This window comes from Saccopteryx leptura, chromosome 10, assembly GCF_036850995.1.
Source record: "Saccopteryx leptura isolate mSacLep1 chromosome 10, mSacLep1_pri_phased_curated, whole genome shotgun sequence".
Lineage (NCBI taxonomy): Eukaryota > Metazoa > Chordata > Mammalia > Chiroptera > Emballonuridae > Saccopteryx > Saccopteryx leptura.
In genome coordinates this window covers 36,820,207-36,834,693 of record NC_089512.1, presented here as the reverse complement: position 1 = coordinate 36,834,693, position 14,487 = coordinate 36,820,207, and positions in this window count along the sequence as shown.

Genomic DNA, 14,487 nt, shown 5'->3' with positions numbered 1-14,487 from the left:
TACAAGAATAGTAAAATGAATGCCTTTATATACTGCACTGAGGCTCAATTAACATTTTGCTACATTGCTCATAGCTCTTTCTCTATATACATACAAGTAGTTTTTGATGAGTCATTTGAGAATTAAATTAGTCACAGACATCCTAATACTTCACCCCTAAATACACTTAGAACAAAGGCAATTTCCTACATAACCAATATACAATGATCACATTAAAAAAATTTAACCTTGATACAATATTATTATCTAAAACACAGTCTGTACTCAAATTTTCCCAAGTGTCCCTATAACGTCCTTTATAGTTATTGTTAAGGTTATGTTTTTTGATCTGAGAACTAATCAAGGATTATGTAATGCTTTCTTAGTTGTCCTGTCTCTTTAGTCTCCTTTCACTTAGAACAATTCCATAGCCTTTTTCTTTCAATACCTTGACATTTTGTGAACACTCAAGCAGGTTGTTTGTCAGAACATACTTAAATTGGATTTGTATGGTGTAAGGCCAGTTGCCACGGCCACCATCACAGCTGCCTGGCCCATGCAGGTTTGAATTTGATTCGGACAGATGGTAATGCAACAACGGAGCCAAGAACTGGTGGGCTATTAGCTTTAATCCTAGCTCGCACCTGGAGGGCAAGAAATACACACAGTGGGAAAACACTTCCCTTTCCATTCAGGGCTCCCAAAGCCACTGACTTATCTGAGCTTCCGAGAATCAAAGGTTTCTACCTCACCGGCCTTTTTCACCTCTGTTCCCCATCTCCTTCTCTCTGCATAAACTCTGCACAAACTGGCTTTTCCTTCAGCAGTCTGCCATCTTGGCTGCTTCTCCTCTCCTTCACGTGGCCTTTCTCTGCTCTCCCCCAGCATGGGCTCCTCTGCCTCATTTTATAGTGTAGAAATCAAAACCTTTAATCCAATATACAAACAAGGAAGTCTCTGATACAAAGTCACTTATTTGAGGCATAATGGGATTCCTCATGAGAGTGTACCACCTACATCATGCATCAGTCAAGGGTGTGGGGAAAAGCTTAGTCTTAAAACTAAGTCTTAGGCTATAACGACCCTGCCTGCTTACAGCTTGTCCCCCACACCCAATGCAAACTATAAGTGAGCAAACACATATATCATATTTGCAAACTTATTTGACCCACATATGGTCATCTCCTCAGGATTAGATTCAGGTTAAACATTTTCAGGAGAAAGCAGAGGGAATGTGATGCCCTCAAGGCACATTGCCAGACCAGTCCCAGCCTGGCCTTGCCCAACTCTCTGACCTCCTCACTTAACTGTTCTCCTTGTGCTCTTTCAGGTCCTGGCCCAATGAACCTCAGGTTCCAGCCCAATGAACCTCCTGGAGTTCTTCCCACCTGCCTCTCTCTTCCAGCTTTCACACACACTATTGCCTTTGCCTGACACTTTCTTCCCTTACCCTGCCCTTCACCCACTGGGGTCATTGCTCTAATCTTACATGTTCATTAGCTCTCCTTGACCCCTTGGAATTGGCTAGCTTACTCAGGTACCTGTGTAATTATCTTTCTCTCTAGAATATTGGTCTTCAAAGTGTAGTCCTCAGAGCCCTGGGATCCTGAGGTCATTTCACCAGATGCACAAGGTCAAAATGATTTCCACGATAATACTAAGATGCTGTTTACCTTTTTCACTGTATTGACATTTGCAGTGATGGTACAAAAACAACCAGGAGTAAAACTGCTGATGCCTTAGGGTGAATCATGACAATGACCAGAGCTGTACCTTTAATCACTGCCTTGTTCACCCATCAACCCACAGAAAAAGATAAAATGCTAGTTTTACTTAAGATTGACCTTGGTTAAGCAGTAAAAATGATTAATTTAATCAATTGCAACCCTTGAATGCATTTGTTTAATATTCTGCATGGCAAATAAAGTCTGCATAAAGCCCTCTGCTATACACTCAAGTTAAAATGGTCATCCTGAGGATAAGCACTTGTGGGATTGGATTGTGAGCTGAGCCAGATGCCTTTTTCATGAAGCACCATTGTTATTTGAAAGAACAACAGGCAGTTAAACCATGGCATTTAGACCCAAGTGTTTGGCTGATGTTTTCTTAAAAATGAACAAAGTTAAAATGACTTACAGTATATGTTGCCAATGGTAAGATTCAAGCATTAAAATAAAAATTGGAATTTTGGAAAAATTATATTTGTCACCACAAGCTTGACAGCTTTCCAACATTTAAAGACATTTCTGATGTGATCAGTGCTCATATTAATTAGTGTGATTTTTCTATATTATATAACAAAATGTATCAACATTTGAAAGAGATATGGTATAATTCAGTGAATCACCATTTCTAAATGAATGCATGGGGCAAAATCACACATATAACCCACTGAAAATGCAAGATAGACTAATAAGCTTTAATGTAATTTTAATATATGAAAAGTTTATTTTATATGTTTACCATTGATATGGTTTCAGGTTCTATATTGTTGATAACTTTAGGAAATCACCACTTGTTGCCTGACCAGGCAGTGGCACAATAGATAGAGCATTGGACTGGGACACGGAGGACCCAGGTTCAAAACCTTGAGGTTGCCAGCTTGAGCGTGGGTTCATCTGGCTTGAGTGTGGACTCACAAGCTGAGCATGGGGTCACTGGCTTGAGTGTGGGATCATAGACATGACCTCATGGTTGCTGGCTTGAAGCCCAAGGTCACTGGCTTGAGCAAGGGTTCACTCGCTCCACTGTAGCCACCCCCAACCTGCCCCCCACTGTCAAGGCACATATGAGCAAGCAGTCAATGAACAACTAAGGAGCAATAATGAAGAATTGATGCTTCTCATCTCTCTCTGCATTCCTGTCTGCCTGTCCCTATCTATCCCTCTCTCTGTCTGTCTCTGTCACACACACACACACAAAAGTGACCACTGGTTGATTTTTGGTGTAGTAGCAAAGAAAAATTTCCTTGATCATCTAAAAAAAGCATTTAAGATACTCCTGTTTTCCAATTACAATATTTGGATGAGGCCGATTATCCTTAAAAACCTCAATCAGGCCCTGGCTGGTTGGATCAGTAGTAGAGCACTGGCCCAGAGTGTGGAAGTCCCAGGTTTGGTTCCCGGCCAGGGCACACAGGAGAAGTACCCATCTTCTTCTCCACCCTTCCCCCTCTCCTTTCTCTCTATCTCTCTCTTCTCCTCCTGCAGCCAAAGCTCCATTGGAGCAAAGTTGGCCCGGGCGCTGAAGATGGCTCTATAGCCTCTGCCTCAGGCACTAAATGGCTCTGGGTACAACAGAGCAACACCCCAGGGGGGCCAAGCATTGCCCCCTGGTGGACATGCTGGGTGGATCCCAGTTAGGCGCATGTGAGAGTCTGTCTGCCTACCCCTCACCCCGCTTCTCACTATGGGAAAATACAAAATACAAAACAAAACAAAAAAAAAAACACCTCAACCAGCACAACATATTCCAACAGATCAAAGACAGAAGCAGTGATGAGAATCCTGCTATCTTTTATTAAGTCATATTAAAGAGATTAGCAAAATTATAAAGCAATGCTGCTCGTTAATTTGTTTTTGTTTTGAAAAATATAGGTCTCTTTTCATAAGTTATACATTATTTATGTTCAAATATAATAAAAAGGTTCATTGTTATTTTTTGTGTGTGTATTTTTCTGAAGCTGGAAACGGGGAGAGACAGTCAGACAGACTCCCGCATGCGCCCGACCGGGATCCACCCGGCACGCCCACCAGGGGCACGCTCTGCCCACCAGGGGGCGATGATCTGCCCCTCCGGGGCATCACTCTGTTGCGACCAGAGCCACTCCAGCGCCCGGGGCAGAGGCCAAGGAGCCATCCCCAGCACCCGGGCTATCCTTGCTCCAATGGAGCCTTGGCTGGGGGAGGGGAAGAGAGAGACAGAGAGGAAGGGGGGGTGTGGAGAAGCAAATGGGCGCCTCTCCTATGTGCCCGGCAGGAACCGAACCCGGGTCCCCCGCACGCCAGGCCATTGCTCTACCGCTGAGCCAACTGGCCAGGGCCCATTGTTATTTTTAAATGAAAAAATATTTTATAATTTTCTTAGTTTTAATTTATTTTTTTTTAATTAATTTATTTATTTATTCATTTTTTAGAGAGGAGAGGGAGAGAAAGAGAGAGAGAGAGAGAGGAGAGGGGGTGGAGCTGGAAGCATCAACTCCCATATGTGCCTTGACCAGGCAAGCCCAGGGTTTCGAACCAGCGACCTCAGCATTTCCAGGTCGACGCTTTATCCACTGCGCCACCACAGGCCAGGCTAGTTTTAATTTCTAATATAATAAATATTGACAGCTATAACCCACATAATCAAAAGCCCTTTGGGGTCCTCAGTTAACTTTTAGAGTATTACAGGGTTGAAGACCAACATTTGAGAAGTGCTTTTCTAGACTAGACACACTGTGAGGGCACAGGTTACATCTGTATTGATTACTACTCTCTCTTACATGGGAGATATTTGAAAAGTGGCTGGCAATACTTATTGAAAAAGTGATCGACTGAATGACTATATGACTGAATAAATGATACTCAAAATGGACCTTGCCAGGCATTTCAGACAGAGGGAACAGTCTGATAAATAAATAAATAAATAAATAAATAAAGGTCCAGAAACAAGAGAGGAAAGCGTTTTGGGAGAAGCGTGAGTGAGCAAGTCAGTTATAAAGCAGACTAGCACAGTGGATAACAATGTAGGCTTCAGATATATAATCTTGAGTTCAAATCCTGGCGCCAACCTGTGTTAGCTAAGTCAATTTGGGCAAATTGACCATTCTGAGCTTCAGCTTATTAGCTTTGTGTACTAAAGCTAGTTACTACCTTTCTGTGCCTCTATTTCTTTGTCTGTAAAATGAAGATAATAACAGCATCTACCTCCTATGTTTGTGCTGACTGTTAATAAAGTGTGTATGGTTCCAACAAGGAGCCACTAACCACATGTGGCCATTGAGCACCTGCTATGTGGCTAATACAACTGAGAAACTAAGTTTTCTTATTGTATTTAATTTTAATTGATTGAAATTAAACATTTTAATTGAAGCAGTTTTGTCAATATGGATGAGAATAGGGAAAGAATGATTTTTTTGGTACTTGATTTAGGTATTGGAAATCTTTTAAGTATGTTTGGAACAACTTGAGTATGTGAACCTACTTTTTCCACTGGACTTTTTATGAAATCTAAATTCAGATATACTATTTCCAATGAAAATTTAGTATCCAAATTAAAATGTGCTATAGGTATGAAATTGAAATATACAGCAGATTTTAAAGACTTACTACACACAGAAATAGAATATGAAATATATCATTAATAAGCTTTTATATTGATTGTATACTCACTGTTTAAACATTTTATTAAATCCAATCCTACATTTTTTTTCTTAATGTGGCAATTAGAAATTTTAAAATAATATATATGGCTCATATGATATTTCAGTTGGACGGTGGCTTAGTACACTATAAGGACTACACAAAGTGCTAGTGATCACTTTTCTATTGTCTTCTATACTATACAGATAACATTAGCCCTACTAAATCATAGTAGAATAATTAAGAGGTTATGCATGGCTCTCAACACAGTGTGGAGCACATAATAGGGCCTCAATAAATGGTGCTGATCACTGGTAGGTAAAGGGGGCATCAGGTGTTCTGGGATGATAGAACTGAAAAGCTAGGTGGGGTTGCATATTATAGAAGGTTTTGAAAATACGGCTGAGAAGTTGGAGTTTAATTCTCTCTGCCACGGAGAGCCACCGAAGCACATGATCTGAGATGTGTTTTAGAAAGATAACTCTGACAGCATGTATCTTCAAGGGGGCATGTGAGTTTTAGAAACAGTTCTGAGACATTCAGAGAGAAGTCTGCTGAGTGGGTTGGGTGATCCAGCTGGGAAATGCTGTCTGGGGTCACCAGCCAAGTCTCAGTTTGACTGATGAGTCTGGTTTCCTGGGAAGCTTATAATCCAGCTTTGGAGGCAATTCTGAAAGAGAAGTTTCTCAGCATTTTTGAAAAGTGACAGACAGCATCATCGGCTTAAGCAGATCTCCTTCCACTGTGACTATTCCAAAATGTGTACATTTTGTATGCTTTCACAATCAAGCAGAATGGTCTCATTGCATTTTAGTTTGTTTGTGTAGGCCACATAAAGAGCTCTTTTGTTACAGCTTTTATTTAAAAAAAAATTCTGATCTCAAACACCTGATCGGTCCTCCAGGTTCCTCTTTTGTATAAATTCCCCATCATTCCCTAGGAAATACCAAGGTACTGAAACAAACAAAATCAATACATATCCTTTTTTTATTTTAGTGTCTTTTTTTCTTTTTAGGTGAGAGGAGGGGAGATAGAGAGACAGACTCCCACATGTACCCCAACCCCCATCTGGGGTCGATGCTCGAATCAACTGAGCTATCCTCAGGGCCTGGGGGCTGAGGCTCAAACCAATCGAGCCACTGGCTGCATGCAAAAGGAAAGAAAGAGAGAAGAGAGGAAGGGAGGGGGAAAAAAGCAGATAGTCGCTTCTCCTGTGTGCCCTGATTGGGTCAAACCTGGGACGTCCACATGCCAGGCTGACATCCTATCCACTTAGCCAACTGGCCAGTGCAATATCAATATTCTTTCATTAACACTGCCCTAAATCCAGGCAAAAGGCCCTGTCCAGGCCCTGCACCTTTGTGGGCACTGGGATGGCCCTTCTCTGTTGCTCTCCTCTCTTATATTAGTTATCTAGTGTGGCATTAAAACATCACCACAAAATGGTGACTTAAAATGAATAAACATTTATAGTTTCTGTGGTTTCTATGGGTTGTGAATTTGAGAGTAGTTTGGCTGGGTGGTTCTGGTTCAGGGTTTCCCATGATGTTGCCAGCAGATGTCAGTCGAGAGTACAGTCATCTGAAGGCTTGACTTGGACCGGAGGAGCTACATCAAGGAGGTTCGCTACAGAGCTGGCTCGTCGGTTTTGACTGCAGTCAGAAGAGCTTAGATCTTGTCCACATGGAAAGCTTCCTCACAGGATGGTGGCTGGTTCCAAGGACTGAGTATACAAATAGATAACGGCTAGACCATATAGGAAAGTAGAACTCTGACCCACAATAAGCAGCAATAGCCCAGGAGGCCAACCACAACCGCTGTAACAATTAGCTTCTAACAGCCTGGACTTGATTAATAATTGATAGCTTTCCTAATTTTTGCCCCTATTCCTAACTTAGGACCAACCAGAGAAAGCCAAATATGCTCTCTTAACCAATCACATAGGGTGCCTGCTTCCAGTTAGTCCACCTACTAGCAGAAAGTCTCCCATACCAATACCCTCCAATCAGGGCTTACCAGAAACCTTCCTTTCCTCCACTCCTCTGCCTGTCTTTGGATCTCTGCAAAACGCAAGTGATGCTGGCTGAGTCTCATGCACAAGCTGTGAATTAAATAGCCTTTGCTTGTCCTCATTTGGGTCTTCACTTGTTTCCACAGTTCCAAAAGCAAAAGTTCTAAGGGTGTATGTGTGTGTGTGTGGGGGGGGGGTAGAGGGAGAGGGAGAAGAAGGGGGGGGGAGAGAGACAGGGAGGGAGAGTGGGAGAGAGTGAGGGAGAGAGAGAAGGAAAGGGAGAACACATGTCAGGCAAAAGCCAGAAGCTGTGTCCTTTTTATGACAGCTTTGGAAGTCACATATCATTCTTCCTTAGTCCAGGAAGTCACAGTTCCCTGCCTTGGGAGAACATAGACCCCATATCTTGGTAGAGAGGTGTGTCAATCACATTGTAAGAAGAGTATGTGGGGTGGGATGGGATAAATATGTAGGTTTGGCCATCTTTGAAAAATACAGTCTGGTAGCTACCCCCAGGACAAGATGTCTGTGGGGGCAGGGAACCTGCTCACCTGGAGTCTGCTCCCCAACTTCTACATCTTTACTGAGCAATCCGGTCGCTACTAGCTACGTGTGGCTATTTAAATTTCAGTTAAGATTAAATAAAAATAAAAATTCAGTTCCTTAGTCACACTAACCACATTCTGAGTTCTCAAGGGACCGGTGGCTACCATATTGGACAGCCCAGATATAGACTATTTCCATCATTGCATTGGATAGCACTGATCTGGGACCTCAAATACCCCTGCCCCAAATGTCCCAAGCCCATTTCCAAGATTAGAGGCTTTTTCTCTGGGTTAGTCTTTCCAAGAGTAGACCATGTTGTTAATACGACACCTCAAGTCCTAAGAGGTGGGCAAAATTACAAAGACTGTTAGTAGGCTATGTGGGTAGAGCCTGGATGTCCAGGCTGGAATGTCCACCACCTAGACTGAATTGTGTCCCTCTCAAGTTCATATGTTGAGGCCTTAACTCCATTATGACTATATTTGGGGATAAGGCCTTTGGGAGGTAGTCAATATTAAATGAGGTCATAAGGGTAGGGCCATAATCCACTAGGACTGACGTAGAGAGAGACAAGAAAGCTCCTTCTCTCACATGCCACAGAGGAAAGGTCATGTGAGGATGCAGCCAGAACCAGCCATCTGTGAGCCAGGAAGGAAACTCACCTGAAAATTTTCTAGGGTGCACCAGTATGCCCTGGCGCACACTTTGAGAACCACTGGCATAACTTCTTCCCCTATCTATCCTTATTCACTCCATCCCTAGTGGTTTCTCCTGACATCACTCTCTCAATAAATTCTGGGATTTAAATACCTGTCTCAGGCTCTGCTTCTTGGAAAAGTGACCGAAAACCTTCGAGCGTGGTAAGGTGCATGGACTGAAAGCTAGTATCTTTCACATCTGCCTTTGCAAATCCACTTTGCTGACTTTCAACTTGCCTAATTGAAAAATCCTCCCTCATTAAGTCTAACAGTGTGGAAGGGAATGGGGCAGGGTTGACTTCATCATTATTTCCAAACATTATTTACCTATTCTTCCTACCCCCGCCCACAAGTCTGCTTCAGGCTTGCCCAGGTGAGATGAAGCTGGAGAAGAAGAAAAAAGATGTTTCTTTCCTTAAAAAGGTACAGTTGCAATCTGGCACTGATGCCCCCTTGTGGGATGGATGTCCAAATGCTAACTCTTCTCTGGCACATTTTGTGAGTTCCCTAAGACATTCCCTCCCATTCTCTCTCTCTCTCTCTCTCTCTCTCTCTCTCTCTCTCTCTCTCTCTCTCTCTCGCGCGCGCGCGCGCGCGCGCATGACCTTCAACAGCAATTTTCTGGTTTGAGGTTTGTCCTTCTTGCTGGTGGTTTATGACTCCCCCTACTACCCTCAGTCTCTGCATGTAGTAGTAATCCTCCAGCCTCTTTCTGCCTAGATCACTTTAATCCAGGAAGACTACTCTCCTGGGAAGTATTCTTTTCAGGACAATTCATTGCAGGATCACTTCTAAGGGATCCATATCTTTGTGGGCCCCCTCCCCTAAAAAAGTGACCTCTTTTCTGTGCCACTCTACTTTTCTACTCTGGCCTCTTTAGCTACAACTTCTCACCTATATATTTTCCCAGATGTGTGTCAGGGACCTTTTCTCACGTCCCCAAATTCTAGGAGGTGCAGGCCAAGCTCTCTGAGTAGTTTGCTTGACACCTTCTCCTCACTTGGCTTAAAGTAACAGAGAAATACCTCTGTTCCCTTGAAGGTGGCAGTTCCACAGTTCTCCAACAACTCTCTCTAAAGAAATAATTATTCTCCTCTACATAGTCTTCCACCTCCCTGAAGGCGGAACCAGCCTCTAGCCACCCCCTTTGCAACATACATGATCTACACAGAAGGTCTGGCTGCTTTAGTGACTCCCATGGGATGGAGGGAGCACTTGATACTGTTTTTAGCTCAGAGGACTCGGCTCAACAAACTTCTGAGATTTTAACATCCTATTATGTTGCCATAATAGCTTAGTCACTTCTACTATGTGTCAGTTACTGCTCCAAGTCCTTTTCCGGCATTGAATCACCTTAATCCCATACTGCTCTACAAGCAGGTACAATTTTCACTGCCATTTTACAGATGTGGAAACTGAGGCACAGAGGGGTCACGATTACCCAGGGAGCATAGACCCGATCCACATCTGAGCCCCAATACACATGCTCTGAGTCACCTGAAGAGGCTGCCTCCGTTCAGAATTCAGCTTCAATCCCTCACATTCCCTGCTGATGAGTTTGTTAACTTCTCTGGCTTGTCTCTCAAGTGACCCCTGGCACAGCAACCCTCATGAACTGAAACGTTCCTTGAAACATTCTACCATTTTTCCACCTGGCATATCTTTAAATAAAAATGCTTGTCAGCAGCTGGCACATGAAAAAAATCACTACCAGTTTTCCATAAATTAAAAAATATATATTTTGGGCTGTCCTTTGAAAAGTCCCTCTTTCTAGATCAGCGAGTTCTCCAGCTGACAAATGTTCTCTAACCCGTTTGGCTGCTGATGGTGAGAACCCAGATTCCTGACTACACAGAAAGCGGACCTTCTGCCTCTGCGACTTTGAATTGAAGAGCAAGCCGTGCCCTTGGCCGGGGCAACCGAGAACCCTTCTGCAGCACAAGAAAGACACTTTTGTTACTCCCTCCTTGTTTGGTTTCTTTTGTCCATATTCCCCTGACCTTGAGGGCGTTTGTGGACTTAATACCATTTGATCCAACACTATAAGTGCCGCAGAAGTGACCTGAACTTCCAGACACGGAGGCAGACTTAGCCGATGTGTGAATCAACCCCACCACAGTTCTGCTGCAAATATACAGAAAGGCTGTGTGTGTGTGTGTGTGTGTGTGTGTGTGTGTGTGTGCGTGCGTGTGTGTGTGTGTATGTGTGTGTGTGTGTGTGTGTTTGACAGTAAGAAACAAAGGCCACCAAATGCGATTCAAAACAAAGCTGGATTTCTTGTTTACTTGGAAGGGAGAGCCATATCACCTCATTCAGGTACAAGTTCAGCAGGTCCCTCCAAGCAGAAATTCAAAGAACCTGGTTCTAGCAAAAGGCAGGTTGTGCACCAGTAAGGCAAAAGTCTGAACTCAGGTCTTTTGTTGGCCCATGAGGCAGAGTGTAGTAGACCCTTTCTTTCCTGGTCTCTGCTGTTAGGAAGTCTGGCTTCAAGGTTAGTATTGGTTGCCTGAGCTTCCAGTGGGCCTGGGGCATTCATTAAACACTTGGGTCCTCAAAACTTAACAAGGTTTCTCTGGAGTACACATGCAGACAAGAAAGGAAACTCCCAGGAGCCAGAAGCAAGGAAGGAGACTTTAAATAGAGTAGTAGGTGGGTGGTAGAAGCTATGAAACCCTTAAGATGTCAGTCTTAGATACACCTTAGGGGCAGAGCTTTTAATGCCTGGAAAGGAAGCAGGATCAAATTCAGGCAGCCAGAAAAGGACCTCACAGCCAGAGTTTGGAAAACCCTGCTTCTCTGTGGTCTGAGACTGAAAAGCTGCATCTGGAAGCAAGCTCTCTGCTCCAGCCCTGAGTGGAAAGAGCACTAGTGAAAAATAAAACTTTAGGACTGAGCAAGGTTGTCCTAGTGAATGAACACTTTGGGCTTAGCAGAACTTTTCTTGGCCCATGAGGCGGAACGTAAGTTCTTTCTTTTCCCGTCTCTGATATTGGGAAGTCTGGTTTCAATACTGGCAGAACAATCCATCCCCGGGCACCCCCAGGACTCTCAGGAAGATGAGCTCTCCAAAGCCCATCACACAGTGGTAAGTACCATGTTTAATGGCTCTCATGACCTGGGGCGGTAGGGGAAACAAGGCTTCATCTGTGCAGTATGAGGGCCTCCTGGAGTACATGAGGTCATTTCTTAACCACCACTGTGTGCCAGGCTCTTTACCACGTGCTATCCTGACCCTTCCCAATAGACACATTCTACAGCACATCCTCCGTCTGGGCAGGGCAGCCTTCCGCTCGGGCACAGTTTTCAGAAAGCTAGACACAATTCCACTCATATCATGTGCCTAAAGTCACATAACCTATTTAAGATTCATTCTTTGGAGTCCTGACAAGCTTTTCCATCTCCACATGCACACACACCTCCACACTAGTTTACAAACCTGGGCAATACAGTAAGGGGAAGGTGCTCTGAAATGGCAGCCTTGTGACCTGGGTCCTGGTCTGGGCACCACTAATCTGACAATTCAGCTTCGGCCAAGCTGCATACCTAGAATGCTGTTCATTCAGCACATAGTAAACGGTCAGTAAATTATAGTCTGTACTTTCCATTATTATTATGCATGCTTGACCCAGGGTTCAACATCCCATACATCCTAGCTCTGACCAACTTGTCAGAAAAGCAATTGGAGCCCCACTGCATGCATGGGGAGGAGTGCAGGCTCGGTTCTTGCAGAAGAGCCCGGTCTTACTCAGGGCAAATCTGGAACATACTCAGATCACAGACGGGGTCCCCAATGTTTTCACAGTTCCCCTTTTGTACTAAGGTCTGCTCACATGGGTCCGGAAGCTCCCCTCCCCTTTGAGTTCCCACCCTTCTCCATTTCCCACTGTTCTTGGCCCAGGGCACATACTTCAGTCTCCATGGTTGCCAGGCTGACAAATCTCATTGCCCAAGGCTTTACATTTTTCAGAGTGGAGCCGCAACAAGACAGACAAAGCTCTCTCTTGCTAATACTAATGACTTCTCTCAGTACACCTTTGAATCTACATGATGCTTAAAGTTCCCTTCTCCACCAGAAGAAAGGATGGAGGAAGACAATCAAGGTCCGGAGACAGAGGAATTTGTCCTGCCATGCAAATATTTTACTACAAATTGATAATCATTTTAGAAAGAAACATTCTGTGATTTCCATAATTTGGACACAACTCTGCTATACACATTGACGGTATAAAGACCTGCCCCCCCCCATAAGTGTAAATATAATGTCAAATGAAGCCTTGGCCATGAAACATAATACTTTCCTTCTTAGAATTTCAGATTGAGTGTGATTTGAAAGGCCCAGGCAGAATGATTCAAAACCCAATCCTTAAAAATTAAAAGTCCTTCTAGTGGGTGCTTAAAACCTGCTTGACTTGAATGTTTTTCTCATTGAAAAGAACTGTTGGAAGAAACAGCTGATCCCGTTTTCCTGCCTTGTGCCTCTGACTGTGTGAGACCCTGCTCGCCCTCAGAGCAAATGAAGGCGACCCGACCACAGCTACTGACAGTGCTCAGCAGGCTTCTCACTACACAGGAAACCCTGCATCAACGACCAGGTCACGAGAACTTTCTCCAAGGTGCTCCTCAAAGAAACTTTAAAGCAAGCAGAACTGAGAAGCCAGGTAATAAGTTGATACCTGCGCTGGAGGGGAGAAATAGAGCTATGAGTAGGTGGCAGGCTGATGTACATAGAGAACATTTCTGAAAACTCTCCTTTAAAATGAGAGGTTGGTGGGAGAAATACACTGTAGAAAACTTTAGACAGATTGCATCCTTCTTCAATACCTTGATGAAGTAGTGTGGGATGGAGAATGGACTGCCAGCCTGGAGTCCCAGCTCTGCCACTTAATAGCTGGGAGATCTTGGGAGGGCCACTGAGTCTCTCTGGACTCCAGTTGTTTCATATGCAATGTGATAAATTTGGCTTCTTCCAACAATAAAATTGTAAATGTTAAGTTCTCTATTCTCTTCCTCTTTATTATTTTTATATTTTAAATTGAAATATACTTGACATATAACATTATATGCATTTTACCTTCCTCTTTAGAAAGGGTTTAAAAATGAATACTAACGATATGCATGTTCACTTGAAATGAAGATGCATGATATTGCATAATACATGCACACGACCCTTGAACTCATTGATTCAATGATCAAAAACACATATTCAGACAACTTTAAGGAAAGTTTCAAATGTTTGAAATGATGAAAGTTATCCCTCTAGATGTTCCACAGGCCCCTCAAACTCAGCATCTCTAAGAATTCATCATCCTTCCCTTTAAATCCACTTCTGCAAAGTCCACGTCATGTGATGGCACTGCTGTGCCTGCATCACCTTGGCTACAAAACCAATCCTCTTTGTCTTTTTTCTTAACCTACACACTCATAGATGATCAGGCCTGATAACTTCGCCTCTCTACTGTCTTCAGACACCTTCTCTGAGAAGCAGTAAGGGACACTGGTAGCTTGGACTCTCATCTTTGCTTACCTAGACCACTTCCTACCATCATCTTGCCCTCATCATCCACTATCCATTGTCCACACTGCTGCCATCTTTCTGAGCCACCACTCACTTCCCTGTTCAAAACCATTTGCTTGCTTACTCACACTCTCCCCTGATGTTCTCTGCACTACTTACCATGTCATCCCCCTGGCCCTTCACCAGGCTACCTGCCACTCATCCTGTTAGACTCAGGAAGCACATCATTGCTTTCCACTCTCCAGCAAGGCTCCACCAACTAACCTCACCATCCCACTATCCTTTGTACAACTTCACTCAGTGCCTTGAGTTATAACTACCTGCCTCCCTAACCAGGCTGTGGTCTCTCTGAGAACAGATGTGTGTTCCATTCCTGTCACCTAGCAGAACTTCTGG